The sequence below is a fragment of the Peromyscus leucopus genome, chromosome 22 (genome assembly GCF_004664715.2).
Source record: "Peromyscus leucopus breed LL Stock chromosome 22, UCI_PerLeu_2.1, whole genome shotgun sequence".
NCBI lineage: Eukaryota > Metazoa > Chordata > Mammalia > Rodentia > Cricetidae > Peromyscus > Peromyscus leucopus.
The window spans coordinates 8,163,511-8,178,972 of NC_051081.1; the positions used below are offsets into that span (position 1 = coordinate 8,163,511).

General features: G+C 42.7%; 1 pseudogene; it reads left to right on the forward strand.

Annotated features, from left to right (window-relative positions):
* Positions 1-2,456: 2,456 nt before the first annotated feature.
* On the forward strand, positions 2,457-15,401 carry LOC114680868 (annotated as a pseudogene).
* The last annotated feature ends 61 nt before the right edge of the window (positions 15,402-15,462 follow it).

Sequence of the window (15,462 nt, forward strand, 5' to 3'; positions counted from 1 at the left end):
CTCTCATAGATTCTGTCTGCTCCCAGTTGTTGTTTTCAAGAATTTCCCCTACTGCTACCTGTCACACTCAGGATATTTCCTGCCTTCTTTTTTTTTTTTTTTAAACTGGGAAAGAAAACAAACCCAATCTCTAGAAAAAGATCTCTAGACAGTAAAACAGTGAACAAAGGCATTGCAGGCAAATGCTCAGAGAAAGAGGAAGGGAAAATTCTGCCCATGAGAGGACATGGATCCTTTAGAGGGGTTGGGAGAAGTTACCTGGCTTTGCCTCATGGTTCATGATACCTCTACACACTTTACTAGAATGAAAGAAAAAGGCCTACTCTCCTGAGGGAGTTTACAATGACACTTGTCTCCCTGAGCGTGTGAACTGAGGTGAAGGCCTTAGGAGCTAGGTACTAATTGCTTATAACAGAGATCTTGGCTGGGCAGTGGTGGTGCACGCCTTTGATCCCAGCTCTTGGAAGGCAGAGGCAGGCAGATCTCTGTGAGTTCAAGGCCAGCCTGGTCTGCAGAGTGAGTTCCAGGACATCTAGGGGCTACACAGAGAAACCTTAGGGTCTGTTGCTCTTAAGAGGGGAATTTTGCTCCTTGGTTTTGGCCTTTTTAACTTTTCGTCTTCATGCAAGTGTCTGTGTGTAGAACATGAGTGGAAGTAGGGACACAGGAAACTGGGGTGCAGATGTGACTGAAGTGGTGGCTGTTGGGGTGGCGGTGTTTTTTGGATAGTGTGTTGATTTGAAGTGCACAGTTCTTGTGAAGGCCAGGCTTAGGGAAAGTCTTCAACAGTGTGGGTCCTGTGGAGAAAAGGTGTCTGTATTCCCGAGTGTAGGTGAGAATGTTTAAAGGAAACCTCTACCCTAAACCCGGGCCATGTGACAGGCCCAAGGCCTCAAGAAATGTGCTGTCCATGGAGTTCTTGGAAAGCAGCCAGCTGCATCGTGTGCTTGGAGCCCAGAGATTCAAAGACCCCCGGAATCTGGCGTATCTCTCACTTCGCAGTTTACAAAAACAAAAAGCAGTTTCTGTGTCTGGTGGAGCCAGGCCCTTCCCCTCCCTACTCTCTCCCACAAACACTGATTTCCAGGCCCAGCTAGGCTCACTCTCCTGTACCCTGGGATACTGAGCCCCAGGGTTTGGGGGCGCCATTTGTAAGAGGGCCCCAGACCTTAGCACACCTGACACCATGACAGAAGTGCCATCCAGCTGTGAAACAGCACACAGACAGCACCACTAGTCAAAACCAAAACAAGACCTCATCCATCGAAGTCCATAGTTCCGAGAGAGTCTTTAAATATTCTAACAGGAATCAGAGAAGCTGGGGGAAGGAAAGGCCCAGCCCAGTCCTTGGGCTGTTGTTTAGGGTGGCGTGAGTTTGCCAACCAGGGTGACTGTCATAGCTACTGAGAGATGCTGGGAAAACCTGGCAGACAGCAACTACTTTGATATTAACAGGCCCCTCAGTTAGCCATTTGTCCCAGGTTTGATACTTAACAGGGATTTTTGCTATTATTTGGGGTCAATTTTTCACTATAAATTCCACTTCCTCTGTGACTTGACTAATTGTAATTGCTTATTTGAGTATTTTTATGTTATTGGTTGACTATGGGATTGAGAAAGCCTTGGGCACCAGCCTCATACCAAATTCTAAGGTGAGAAAATAACAGTGTAATAAGAAATAAGTCAGCAAAGGAAAATGAAAGAATAACTCAGTTTGACCTCAAAACAGAGAGTGCAGACGTTTCCCCTCTCTCAAGACAGAGTTTCTCTATGTAGCCCTGGCTGTCCTAGAACTCACTCTGTAAACCAGGCTGGCCTTGAACTCACAGAAATCTGCCTGTGTCTGCCTCCTGAGGCTGGGATTAAGGGCTTGCAGCCTGGCTAAGAGCATACTTTTATTGGTCTGAGAAACTGAGGCTTTCAAACCTGAACATACTGTGCAGGGGCTGAGAATCAATTTTTCCAGTGGAGAGCAGGGAGGGGGAGGTCCTGGCTTCAGCAGGCCCAGAAACCGGTTTTCTGAGCAAACTGATTTTCTCTTTATTTCTTTGTTTCTGTATTTCTTTCTGTCTCTCTCTCTCTCTCTCTCTCTCTCTCTCTCTCTCTCTCTCTCTCTCTCTCTCTCTCTCCCTCCCTCCCTCCCTCCCTCCCTCCCTCTCCCTCCCTCCCTCTCTCTTTCTCTCTCTGTCTCTGTCTCTCTGGAAATTGCAGAGTGAAAAGCAAACCAGATTGCCTGTTTCTTTAGAATTCTGTGGGAAGAAGGTTCCCTGAAGTCTTGAGCAGGTTGGTGGGCTTTGGGGTGATGGGGGCAGGGGATTTCCTTTAATGAGGCCCTCCCTCCTTATTCAGCGGGACCAGTCTGTTCAATGCAGCCTTTTGAATTGTTTCCATGGCAACTGAGTCTGGAATTCTCTACACACTTGCTGTCACCCCACTGAGGCGGAAGAAATAGGAATTGTTATTAGCAAGTGGAGGCCTGGACAAATTATGCTTAAATGCACTTTCCCCCAGATGGAGAAAGAAAGCTAGGGCACAGAGCGTGTAATTTCCTCGCTGTTTCACCTAGGAAAACTTGTCTCTTGTCATTAGAGCTCCAGGACCTGAGCTGGCCGAGGGCTCGCTGGCCTATCAGAAAATTATTTGAGTGCGTGAACTGGCCAATGAGGAGTGTGTTTCTTAGGTGCAGAAAGCTGCCTGCAGGTCTGTTAGTTTCCTCGCCTCAGGCATGTATGTGCTCTTTGTAAGTAGATCTTAGATCCCATGCATGTATGTGTTCTTTATAAGCAGATCTTAGATCCCCGGCTTAGAAATCAAAGTCGCCTTCGCTGTCAGCAGGAGCGGCAGGGGGACACCAGGACACTCAGTGGCTGGAAATGGTACGTTCTGCCCTCATCTTGAATGTGAGAAGAGATGCTCTGTGGGACCGGGACTTCCAAGGCAGCGGAGTCTGCGTCTGTGACTCACCGGGCTCTGCTGGGCAGCGCTGCCCGGGTCCCGCTGGGTGGAGCTGGGTCAGCAGGCGCCGCCGCGGTCCTGTCCCTTGCTGAGTGCTCAGTGCTGGGCACCCTCAGCCCGGGTGGTCTCTGCTTTCTGAACCTTGTAGGCAGAGAGAGGGTCGTGGGGAACCTTGGGATTCCGACTGCGGCTTATGTGGAGGAGATGTGTGTGGCGGGGTGGACCTGCGTGGATGGTGAAGGTTAGGACACTGGGTCTCTAACTGCTACTCTTTTCCTAAAATCTTGCCACACTCCTTGCAGTGTCTCAGGGTCCAGCTACCCAGAGCACCTGTGACTCTCAGTGTAAAAAAATAAATAAATAAATAAATAAATAAATAAATAAATAAATAAATAAATAAATGAGGCAGACACGATCTCGATGGACTGAGACCAATTTATTGGAACAACGAGGAACCTTTCCGGTACAAAGCTTGAGTGCCCGAGGGTCTGGGGGATATGCATATACACATAGATAGCCACCAGGAAGTTACAGCTATTTTTTGTGGTTGACCGGGACTGTGGCAGGGAGGGAGAGGGTTGTTTTTGATACCCGGACATATTGTTTCTGCACGTGAAGCACATGCGCTCTCCTGAAGCTTATTTATTCTCAAACAACTTAACTGATACATTAGAGATTTAAGTCCTGTTCCTTTCCTTTTCTTTTCTTTTCTTTTCTTTTCTTTTCTTTTCTTTTCTTTTCTTTTCTCTTCTTTTCTTTTCTTTTCTTCTCTTCTCTTCTCCTTTCCTCTTCTTTTCTCTTCTCTTCTTCTCTCTCTCTCTCTCTCTCTCTCTCTCTCTCTCTCTCTCTCTCTCTTTCTTCACTTAGGAACTTTGTTAAAGGAATCCTCCTTGACTGTAGCTCAGTGGTTCTCAACCTTCCTAATGCTGTGACCCTTTAATACAGTTCCTTATGTTTTGGTGACTCCCAATTATAAAATTATTTTTGATGCTACTTCGGAACTGTGATTTTGCTACTGTTAGGAACCATAATGTAAATATCTGATATGCTACACCCCCCACCCCGTGAAAGGGTCCTTTGACCCCCAAAAGGTCCACAGATTGAGAAACACTGCAGTAGCTCATGTACCCCAGACATGGAACATTTAAGACTACCCACTTTTCGGAATGGTTCAGAGGAGTGTAATTTTCTCCCTTTTCTTGCTGACTCTGCTAAGGAAGCTTTCTTTAATGCTTTGGGCTTTCCCCCTAATATTTTGGCTTTCTGATTCTCTAAAACCTCATCTCCACTATGTAGCTGATTGTCCACCATGTGGAGGACCTCCTTCACAATTTGGAATAGTGACAGGACCTTTCTTCCTTCTTTCTTCCATGCAGCTACTGACATTTTACAGCTTGCTTGCCTTGCAGTTTTTCATTTAAGCTCTAATAAATTTGTCCTTGAGCTTTACAAACAAACAAGCAAGCAAACAAACAAACAAAAAACACCTTTTCTTTTGACTTGGAAAGCAACAAAAGCACATAGCATTTAATGTCTTTGTCTTGTTACTGTTGTGGTTTCTTCCTTCTGGGAAATTGAAAGCACGGAGTCCATGTGCTAAATCTATTGCAGTGGATTGTAGCGGTAGTGCAGCCTTGCAGAACCACCCCAGATTGTACTTAGAGCTGTTGTGTGACAGAATTTTCCTGGGGAGACTTGCATATCTACTCACCCCAAAAAAGAGCCCAGAATAGTCCAAATATTATTGAACCAGAGTCCAGTTGGTGAACCAATGCATGTTTATTTTGAGGCTACTAACAGGATTATGGAGGGGGTTTACAAAGAGCAGAGACAGCTCCACAGCAGCTGCATCAGTAGAAAGCCCATCCCAGCGTGGGTGAAGACTCCTGGCCTTGCCACCCTTGATCTCCTCTACTCAGCTTCCATGCGGCCCCAGTGCCAAGGTCTCTTCCAGCAGTTTGGCTGGACAGAGGCTCTACCCTAGCGGCTGCTTACTCTCTTTTTTTACTGCTGGTGGAGGTGCTCAACAGTCTTCTAAGTTCCTATTCTTTCTGGATATATGTGACTTTTTGTTTACCTGCTTAGGGGAAACATCTCAGTTTGGAGGAACATGCCGTATAAGAGCTAGTTTATTTTTTTTTTTAATGATAAGGGTTTGTTTTGACCATCTCATAGCATCAACACTGAGGACCAATGTGATAATGATCAAAAAAGATGCCACCCCATCAAGAATACACAAATATGTGTACTTCTTGACTTATGTTTGAATTTTATTATAATGTGAAGATCTCACCAGTCCACAACATGAACCTGAGGACATCAGACCCCCCATTTTTAGGTTCTCCCAAGATGGGCACATTGAATTAAAAAATTCATGTTTTTTAAGCCTGGAGAGACAACTGAGAGTTTTAGAGCTCATGCTACTCTTTCAGAGGTCCCATGTTCTTTTTGTAGCACACATATCTGGTGACTCACAATTGCTTAAAGTCTGGGTCCCGGGAGACTGGACAGTCTTCTCTGGCCTCTGAGAACACTACACTCGAGTGCGCCTGTGCACACACCACACACAGATGCACAACACATTAGAAATAAAACTGAAGTCTTTTAAAAAAGAAAAGAACACCTTATGCCCTTGTTGATGCTGTTTCTCCGGTTAGCCCATCATAAGGACTGGAGGCCAAGCTTAATTTATAAGGGCTTGTTTCAAAATTTTAAGTACATTGTAAAGTAGAAAGACTTTGGGCTAATTTCCAAGTTTTAATTTATGTGAGGACTCACTATTCTCTGTCTAGCTATTTTGAATTATATTTTTTAGTCTTTTAATATGTATGCAAGGCCAGAGGTGTTGGAGTCCCTGAAGGTACTGAGTTACAGGCAGTAGATAGTCACATAATGTAGGTGCTGAGATTCGAATTGAGGTCCCCTGCAAGAGCAGCAAGTACTGTTGAACCATCTCTCCAGTTGGGACCCACTTATCTTACAAGCAAATGTGGTACTGTGTTTACAATATAAAGGTATGAGCACATGTAGACAATATTTATTTGATAGGTGCCATAAAGATAATTCTCAAAGCTTTTGTGACTTGTATGAGTATGACTTGTGAGTTTTTAGGCTAGATTGTTAATCGATTTTTCTTTGTAATCTTAATGAGTCCTAATCTGAAATTCATGTGGTTGAGGGCATGAGTTTTAATAGGAACAATGTAGAAAAGTAAGATGCAAGGACACAGATGCCACCCTGATCTCTAAAAGCATGCAGCAACCATTTGGTTATGATTTTATTCATTTATTTTATTATTATTATTATTTTGTTTTTGTTTTTGGAGACAAGGTTTCTCTGTATAACTGCTCTTGCTGTCCTGAAACTCACTTTGTAGACCAGGCTGGCCTTGAATTCACAAAGATTCCTCTGCCTCCCGAGTGCTGAGACTAATGTGCCACCACTGTCTAGCTTAATTATTTTTAAAAGAACTATTTTTTATTTTGCTTTTAGAATTGCATACATGTTGAAAATATGTTTGAGCATATTCACATAAAACCTCATGCTTTTTCCAAACTTCTCCATCCCCCCCATATCTCACTAAACATTTTATTTATTTATTTTTTTGGTCTACTGTATCTTGCTCCTTTTATATGCATGCTTGTAAGGCCATGCACTAGAGTATAGCTGATTTATGAACAGCCACACCTTTAAAGCAAACTGACTCTTCCTTTCCTAGCAGCCATTAACAGTGAGTAGCTCCTCAGTTAATGGTGTGGGGGTCAGTTGTTCCAGCCCCTCCCCCATCCATGATGGAATGTTGACTGCCTTGATCCTGTGCAGACAAACAGAAGTGCTGTTGTTTTATGCTGTAGTCCTGTAGTGTCCAGTAGACAGTTTTACTCCACACTCTGGCTTTTGCTGTCCTTCTGCCCCTTCTTCCTCAATGTTCCCTGAGCCTGGGGGACCAGGGTGGGGGAATGGAGGCCTGGTGTAGATATCCCACTCATGCCCCAGCGCTCCACACACGGTTCTTCACTTCACGTTGACAAGTTGCGGGTTCCTGCATTAGGCAATGTTCACTGCACACAGAAACATCTCCCATGAGGATAAGTGTGGCACTTGTGACCATAGAGATAGGCATTTTGAAAGTGTTATCATACAGTGAAACAGATTTACTCCTCAGGCCTGTGACCTTTCCAGCTTTCAGTCAGATTTACAGGAACAAACATGTTTGTCCTCATGTGGAATGGGGCTTAAGTCCAGTCAGAATGAAATCTGTTGTTGCCTTAGTTGACAACCTGTGGCTTCTGGGAGGGAGCATAGTGCCCTGTGGAGGGGACTGGTTTTAGACATTTATTATAGACATTTGTTGCAGTTAATAGCTTTGGTCAAGTGTTTTACTTTAAAGCATGTTTTAGAAATTATAGAGGTGACATGTTGGTGAATTAGAACTTTGTCTAAGATCATGCGCCATCTTTGATTGTTTTATTATCCAGTGACTTTCTCAAATAAAAATGGTGTGATGGGCCAGTGTGATGACACACTTGAGAAGAGAGAATGTCAGCTGATAAACTGGTTCACCAAACTGGCCTGTGTGCATGCCTTCAGGGCATTTCCTTGATTGCTAATTAATGTGGGAGGGCCTACTCCAATGTGGGTGTTGCCATGCCAGGTTATGTGGGCCTGGGCTTGTACAGTGCTCATCTCTGCTCTCTGCCTCAGTTCTTGCCTGCACGTTCTTTCCTTGAGTCTCCTGCTTTGGCTTGCCCAATTATTGACTGTGACCTATATATGTATATGTACATATTTTACATATGATCACTTTCCTGCCCAAGTTGCATTTGGTCATGATGATATAGCAATGGAAAGCAAAATAGGACATAAATAAAATGAATTGCTTGTCATGAGTCCTGTTTGATGTTTGACTAAGGACCGGACCAAAGAATCCAGTTATAAACCTTGTAATACTGGCCTTTAGTGCAGTCACAGAACATATGTTCAGGCTCCTAACAGTTTGTAAGAAGTATTAAGTCGAGGCCTGCTGAGATGGCTCAGCAGGTAAAGGCACTTGCTATGTAACCCTCATGGTCTGAAGTCAATCTCTAGGACCCTTGCTAAGTTAGAAAGAAAGGACCAACTCCCACAAGCTGTTGCTGATTTTACTAGAGCGCTGTGGCATGCTCACACTCTCCACACACAGTACACACTAAATCAAGGTTTTAGAAAGGTGTACAAATACTGTCTGCCAAACCAGATGATACAGAATCATCATCTAGAGAATATGCTGGGTTCTAACCAGATAGCATCCCTCTGACGACAATGTGAAACTATTGCTAAGATTCTTAGGGGAAACAGATACTGATATTTTAACTTGGGGTATATTTGTCATCAACTGTCTGAGAAATCTACCCTGTTCTTTGCAGCTATAGGGGGAAGGAATCATTGGAGATCTCAGTTCCCAGATACCAGGAGAACTATTTTGTCCAGCATTTCTAAACACACACATTCTAAGGACTGCTGATATTGACTCCCTGGAGGGTATTAAACCATCAGAATTTGTGATGAAAGTTGTTAGAAAGATGCAGTGTAGAAAGAGAAATTAGCACAGTGGTGTGCCCAAAAGCTCAATCTATCTTGATGTTTCCTTTCCAGAAAGCTCCAGTTTACTTTTAGCATTTGTGTTTGGGGGAATCTTCATCTGTATGAGGAGTAGAGTGTGATGACTGTAGGTAAACTGCATGTTTTGCAACTCTGTGAGTTTGGTGTCCTGGGTTTTGGCACCAAAAATGTTAGTAAATTGCACCAAAAATGTTACTAAACTGATTGCAAAAACTCTGGGTTTGGTACCCCAGGTTCCAGCACCAAAAATGTAGGTAAATTGGTTGCAGAACATGAGTTTTGCATCTCTGTGGGTTTGGGGTCCTGACTAACTGGGGAGTCAGGCAGCACCTTGAGCTGTGTAGCACAGCTGTGATGGCTGAAACTGCAAGGAGACAGTTCAGCCCTGGAGGGCGAGGTATCCCAGACACCTCCAGCTGCTCAGAACAACAGCTCTGCCCTGAAGGTGTCACAAACCCCTAGAGCTGTTTAGCACAGCGCTGACAGCTGGGACTGCAAAGAAACAGCCCAACCCTGGAAGGGAAATTTTTCTGACTTCTCAGAAGAGTCAGGCCTGGAACTGCTTCATCGGGGAAGGGTATTCTGTCTCTTTGGGAAAGTCAAGGTATACCTGGTGTGTTGGGGGATGGTCTCCCTGCAGGATATAGCAATCCTGCTCCTCTCCTGGAGAGCCACTATAGCTGGGCTTTGCTCAGCTCCCACTTAAGGAAGCTTCCTAGCAGAGCTCTGCTTCTCCGGCCTAAGATGCTGCTTCTTTTGGTTCACTCTGTGAAAGGGGAAACCCCTGCAGAAAAGAGCAATCTCCTCCAGCTCCAGAGAAAAGTGTTACTTATAGTTCTCTCTGTCCACTGAGGGACGTCTGAGCAAAGATCTTCTGCTGTTCAGCTCCTCCTTGCCCTGCTCTTTCAGCTCTCTCTCTCTCTCTCTCTCTCTCTCTCTCTCTCTCTCTCTCTCTCTCTCTCTCTCTTGTTTTGTCCACTGGGGGACATTTCAGCAAGGATCTTCTCTACGCCATTGAGGAGGAGATTTATTTGGGAAGGAGGAGTCCAGGAGAGTAGCTGCCTCTACCAGGGTGGAGAGAACTGCCTTTTTTTCTAACTGACTATGCAGGGTGCTTTACACAGGAAGTCTTGGGGGTGAAGTCAACCCTAGGCCCAGGGTTTTACTATCCTGCTCTGTGATTGGTTGGTTTCACAAGTCAGTTGGCCAGGGGCAGAGATGGCTCTGATCTGACTGAGCCAAACTGTGTTTCTTTCTGCCCTAATCTGAGCCATCTTTCCCTAGCTCTGGGCTCCAGGGTCAGGGTGGGTTTCTTTAGTCAGTCCCTTTTCCCTACAATGACGAAGACAACTTGTGGAACATAGTGTCATGTCAACTTCTCATTAATTCTGTGTACATCTCCAGTACCATGAGGCTCACTTTCCTGGAAATATATGTGTGTGCTTTTAGGAGTCAGTGAGCTTTGAGGATGTGGTTGTGAAGTTCACCAAGGAGGAGTGGGCTCTGCTGGATCCATCCCAGAAGAAGCTGTACAAAGATGTGATGCAGGAAACCTTGAGGAACCTGGCTGCTATAGGTACACTTGAGCATTGCCTTTGCTAGCCCATCACAGGACAGTGTTTCTAGCTTATCAGTGTTGATGTATGAAATGGAATATGGGAACGGAAATGGGGTGCATATATCAGATATGATCACTTAAACCTCAATCTAACTGGCATCCAATATTTTCTCTACAATTAATAATTGATAATTTCTCTGGGTCTGCATTTTAGGAAAGAAGTCAGGCAAACAGAAGGTTTTAAATGAGTACGAAAATCTCTGGAGAAAACTAAGGTAATTTGTTTCCTAAAAGATAACGATATTCCCAAGTGGTGATACAATAGAACATTTTACTAAGAAGTAAAAGATGCATTTGATATCCATGGTCAGACTAATTTCATCTCAAGAAAATTTCTTCCAAAATTTGTGTCGTAAACACCAACACTAGAAGATGCTGAATATTGTAATATTGAAAACAACTAGAATGTCATATGTTTTCATAGTTCATATATACAAACTTTAAGCCATACAGAATGTCTTTGTTTGGCTTTGTATTGCTGTGCTGATGACCATAAGCCAAAGGAACATGGGGATGAAAGGATTAATTACACCTTATAGTTAGCAGTCCATGATCAAGAGAAGTCAGGATATGAACTCCAACAGGGGCCTATAAGTATGAATAGAAGACAGAGGTTGTAGAGGTATTCTATTTACTGTCTTGCTCCCCTTGGCTTGCTCAGTTTGCTTTCTTATATATCACATGACCACCAATCTCAGAATGGCTCTGTAGGCTGGATGCTTCCAGATCCATTAAGAAAATCTTCATAGGCTTCCCTATAAGTTAATCTGGTAGGGGGCATTTTCTCAGTTGAAGTTAACTCATATTTCTCTACATTTCATTAAGCTTACAAAATACTAACCAGAACAATTGACCCCTTGTCAACTTGACACACAAACATATCACTATTAAACCACAATCTTTCCTATTTCTTTGTCCCCAAGATGTCATGTTGATATCTAAATATAATTTAAAACATAAGAAAGTGTCTTACAAAATTTCAACATTTGTAAGTGTAAGTTCTCCTTCAAAACCAAATGTGTCTTTAAAATGTTGAAAATCTCCAACATGTGGGCCTCTGCAATATTAAAAAAAAGTTACATCATTTCTTACTCTAAAAGGCAAGCAGCAGTAAGTACATAGTCACAATCAAAGCAAAGCAAAACCAACCTCCTTCAGTATCAGTAATTCAGTGTCCCATCTCTGAAATCGACACACCATCTCCTGGGCTCCCAAGGTCTTGGATCCACTTCCCCAGCTCTGCCACCAGCAGCACACAGATTATCTTCTACTCTCAGGCCAGTACCATACCACATTGGCTACTGTTCTGGGTGCTTCCATCCTACTGATATTGCCAACATGCTGTGGTGTCCACTGTAACTGAGGCTCCACCTTCTCCTATGTAGACAGAGGGAAGGGTTATTCAGCTTATATGGCCTGGTCATAGTCCACAATTAAGGGAAGCCAAAGCAGGAACTCAAGGCAGTGCAGGGGCCCAGAGACAGGGACTGAGACAGAGACCCATGGAGGAAACTGCTTACTTTACTCTCCAGGGCTTGCTCAGACAAAAAATAAGGAAATTATATATTTTCTTATATAATCAGCACCACCTGGTGCCTGGGGGCAATACAACCTCCAGTTGGCTAATCTGTCCCACATTGATGATTGATTACAAAATTGCCCCCACAGATTTGCCTAAATATGATCTAATGTAGAAATTTTCTTAGCTGAGATTTCTCTTCCAAGATGATTCTACATTGTGCCAAGTTGACAGAAAACTAACCAGAACACACCTCATCATTTCTAATGTTATACAGGGGAACCAAAAGATTGCCTAGTTGTTATTAAGGGCTGGCAATACAATCATAATGGCCTGAATTTAATCCCAGAACCCACACAAAACAACACATATCTATAATCCCTGTACTTCTAAGAGATACCCTGCTTCATTGACATGGAAGGAAACAGTACTCCTGAAAGCTACCCTGAGCTCCTCTCACAGACCATAGCACACATGCACACTTACAAACACAGTAAATGGACACATTTTTGAAACTTAATGCAGTTGATTTATCTACAAGCCATGGGGACAAGTTGGGAATGAAAAGAAGATAGAATTTGCTAATTTGTACTGTCACTTTATGTCATGGATATACATGCATTTAAAAATAGAAGATTGTCTAGGTTGTGGTGGTGCACGCCATTAATCCCAGCACTCTCAAGGCAGAAACAGGTGGTTCTCTATGAGTTTGAGGCAAGCCTTGTCTACAGAGTTAGTACCAGGGAAGTCAGGGCTACACAGTGAAACCCTGTTTTGAAAAAAACAAAATCATGATTTTAATTGATGCCGTTGAACATCCAAACATCCAAAAATGTGCATAAGATTTGAATTTAAATTTGGATTGAAATGCTTGTGAATATTTAATCTTCTCAAAGAGACATGCCCCACCATACATGAATATCATTGTTTCTGTTGTAGCTCTCCTCAATCATCTTGGAGAGCATGCAGTCCAAACATTTTATAAACTTTTCCCAGCATGAAACCAACATTTCTTTTGTTCATTCATTAATAGACAAAGTATTAATCATGTACTGTTCACTTGTTTTGCAACAGCCAATTGGTAGAGAAAGTCTGTGAGTATAAAGGAAGTCATCAGTATGCAAAAATCTTCAGCTGTATTCCAAAGCATTCTATGAACCTGAAATCTTGTCCAGGACTTTCCACATGTGAGAAGCATGTGTGTGGAGAAGGGAGCATTGGCCATTCATCTCTAGGTGCACCCCTGAACCATCAAGCAGGACCCAAACCTCATAAAGACCAGGAAAATGGACAGAAGTTGTATAAACATAAGGAGTTTGGGGGCAGCTCCAGTTCTCTGACCCTTCAGATGCATAAAAGTGCTCATACTAGAAAGAAACCTAAAAATAAGGACTACAAAGAGGGCGTTCTTGGTCGCCAATCTGGTCAAAGGAATGAAGAACATGACCATGCAAAAAAATCTTACATTTGCAAGCAATGTGGGAAAGACTTCACCCATCCCAGTCTTTTACGAAGTCACGAAAAAATTCACAGTGCTAAGAAGCCCTATGTGTGTGAACTATGTGGAAAAGGCTTTGCTCGGTTAGGTAACCTTTCAAGACATAAGATGAATCCGAATTGTGAGAAGGCTTTTCTGTGCAATCATTGTGGGAAAACGTTTTCTCGTTCTGCTTGCCTTCGAAGACATGCAAGAATTCACAGTGGTGAGAAACCCTATGAGTGTGAACAGTGTGGGAAAACTTTTCTTCATTCTGTTTACTTTCAAATTCATAGAAGGAGTCACACTGGAGAGAAACCCTACGTATGTAAGCAATGTGGGAAAGCCTTCACTGCTTCTCGTTACCTTCATATACATGAACAAAATCACACTGGGGAAAAACGTTATGTATGTAAGCAGTGTGGGAATGCCTTCTCATTCTGGAATCAATTTCAAAAACATAAAGTAACTCACAGTGGTGTGAATCCCTATGTTTGTAAGCAATGTGGCAAAAACTTCACTTGTTCCGGTACTCTAAAAACACATGAAAGAATTCACACTGGTGAGAAGCCCTATGAGTGTAAACACTGTGGGAAAACTTTTGCTCATTTTGGTAACCATAAAAGACATGAAAAAATTCACACTTCATAGAGAACCTATGTATAGAAGCCATTTGGGGAAACTTTCAATGTTTCTTTCAATTCCAGAATAGAATGCATACTGTAGAGAAAAACCTACAAGTGTGAGCAGTGTGTGAAGGCTTTTGCTTGTTCTTCCTCCATTTTGGAGCGATGAAATGAATCCCTATGGAGAGAAATCCTACGTGTGTTTGCAATGTGGGAAAACTTTCAGCTCTGACAATTCTCTTTGAAAACAGAAAATAACTCTTACTGTAGCAAAATCCTATGAATGTAAGCAATGTGGGAAAGCCTATAGTCATTTATTTGAGGCTCAAGTATGTGAAGGAATCCACAGCAGCAACAGACCCTACGAATGTAGACATTTGGGAGAGGCTATTTGAAGATATCTCATTTGACACTAATTCATAGTAGAACTAATAAGGGTGTTTGTAAGTAACATGAAAATGCCTCCTCTTTGTTAGGTCTCACAGAAATCAAACCACAAAAGACTGAAACAGCTTATGCTAGTAATGTGGGGGAATGTCAAAGAAGTCTTAATAGAGAGAAGTTATTCTTCTGAATCAATATAGCTGTTAGTACTAGAAGATCCCTTCAAATACATGAAAGCAGACACAGGACAAAAGCCTTTTGGAGAAAAGCTGCAAGTAACATGATAAAGTCTTCTGTATTCTTGTCATTGTGGAGAAGATATGAAATAGCTCACACTGGAGAGAAACCTTATGCACACAATGCAAAAGACATTATAGTAGTCATTTTGGAGATAAACCCTTCATTTATAAGGAATCTTAGAAATCTTTGTCATCCCAAGTTCTTTTATAAACATGAAAGGACTTCACCAAGGGTAGCCTAATTTGTGGCGTCTCCATTTTCACGTTGGTAGCACTTTAAAGAATGTATTGAAAGAGCTCCTGACAGTGGAGAGTATGTGGGAACATTTTTTGGTTCAACTCAAAAATTAAGAAATAGCAAGGTTTGGGAAACAAATTTCATTAAGAGATATTTGATTTTAATCAGACAATCTCACCCACTGAGTCTAGGTTCCCTTCCTTCCTTTCTGGGTGTGTTAGTGTGTGTATATATTTGCTAACTTTTAAAGATTTATTTCATGAGTGGGTATTTTGCCCGCATCTGTGTCTGTGCTGCACATGTGTGCCTGAGGCCTGATGAGGCCAGAAGACGGCTCTGGACCCCCGGGCTGGAGTTACAGATGGTTTTGAGCCTCCATGTTGCAGTGCCAGAAATTAAGCCCAGGTCTTCTAAGCTTCAGCCTGTGCTCTTTACCACTGCGCCATCTCTCCAGCTCCACCTCCTGCTTCTTTGAAGCAGGCTCTAGCTTAGAAGCCACTGTTAGCTACCTTGATACTTATTATGTAGCCTCGGCTGGCCTCAAGCTCACTACAGACTTCCTGTCTTCTATCATAACATGGTTAAGTAGTATTTTGACAGGGAATATAAAATAATACACAGAAAAACAGTTATTCTTCACTTGCGCATTACTCCATTTTAAGCAAACACCTTTTCTCTTTATCCTTGTCTAGTCTACTCACGAAAATATGTAAATGTAGTCACCTTTTGCTCCAACCTAATATTACATTTAGATTTTTAAATTTTTTACTGATTTTATTTTTTATTGAAAATAAATTTTTCAAAA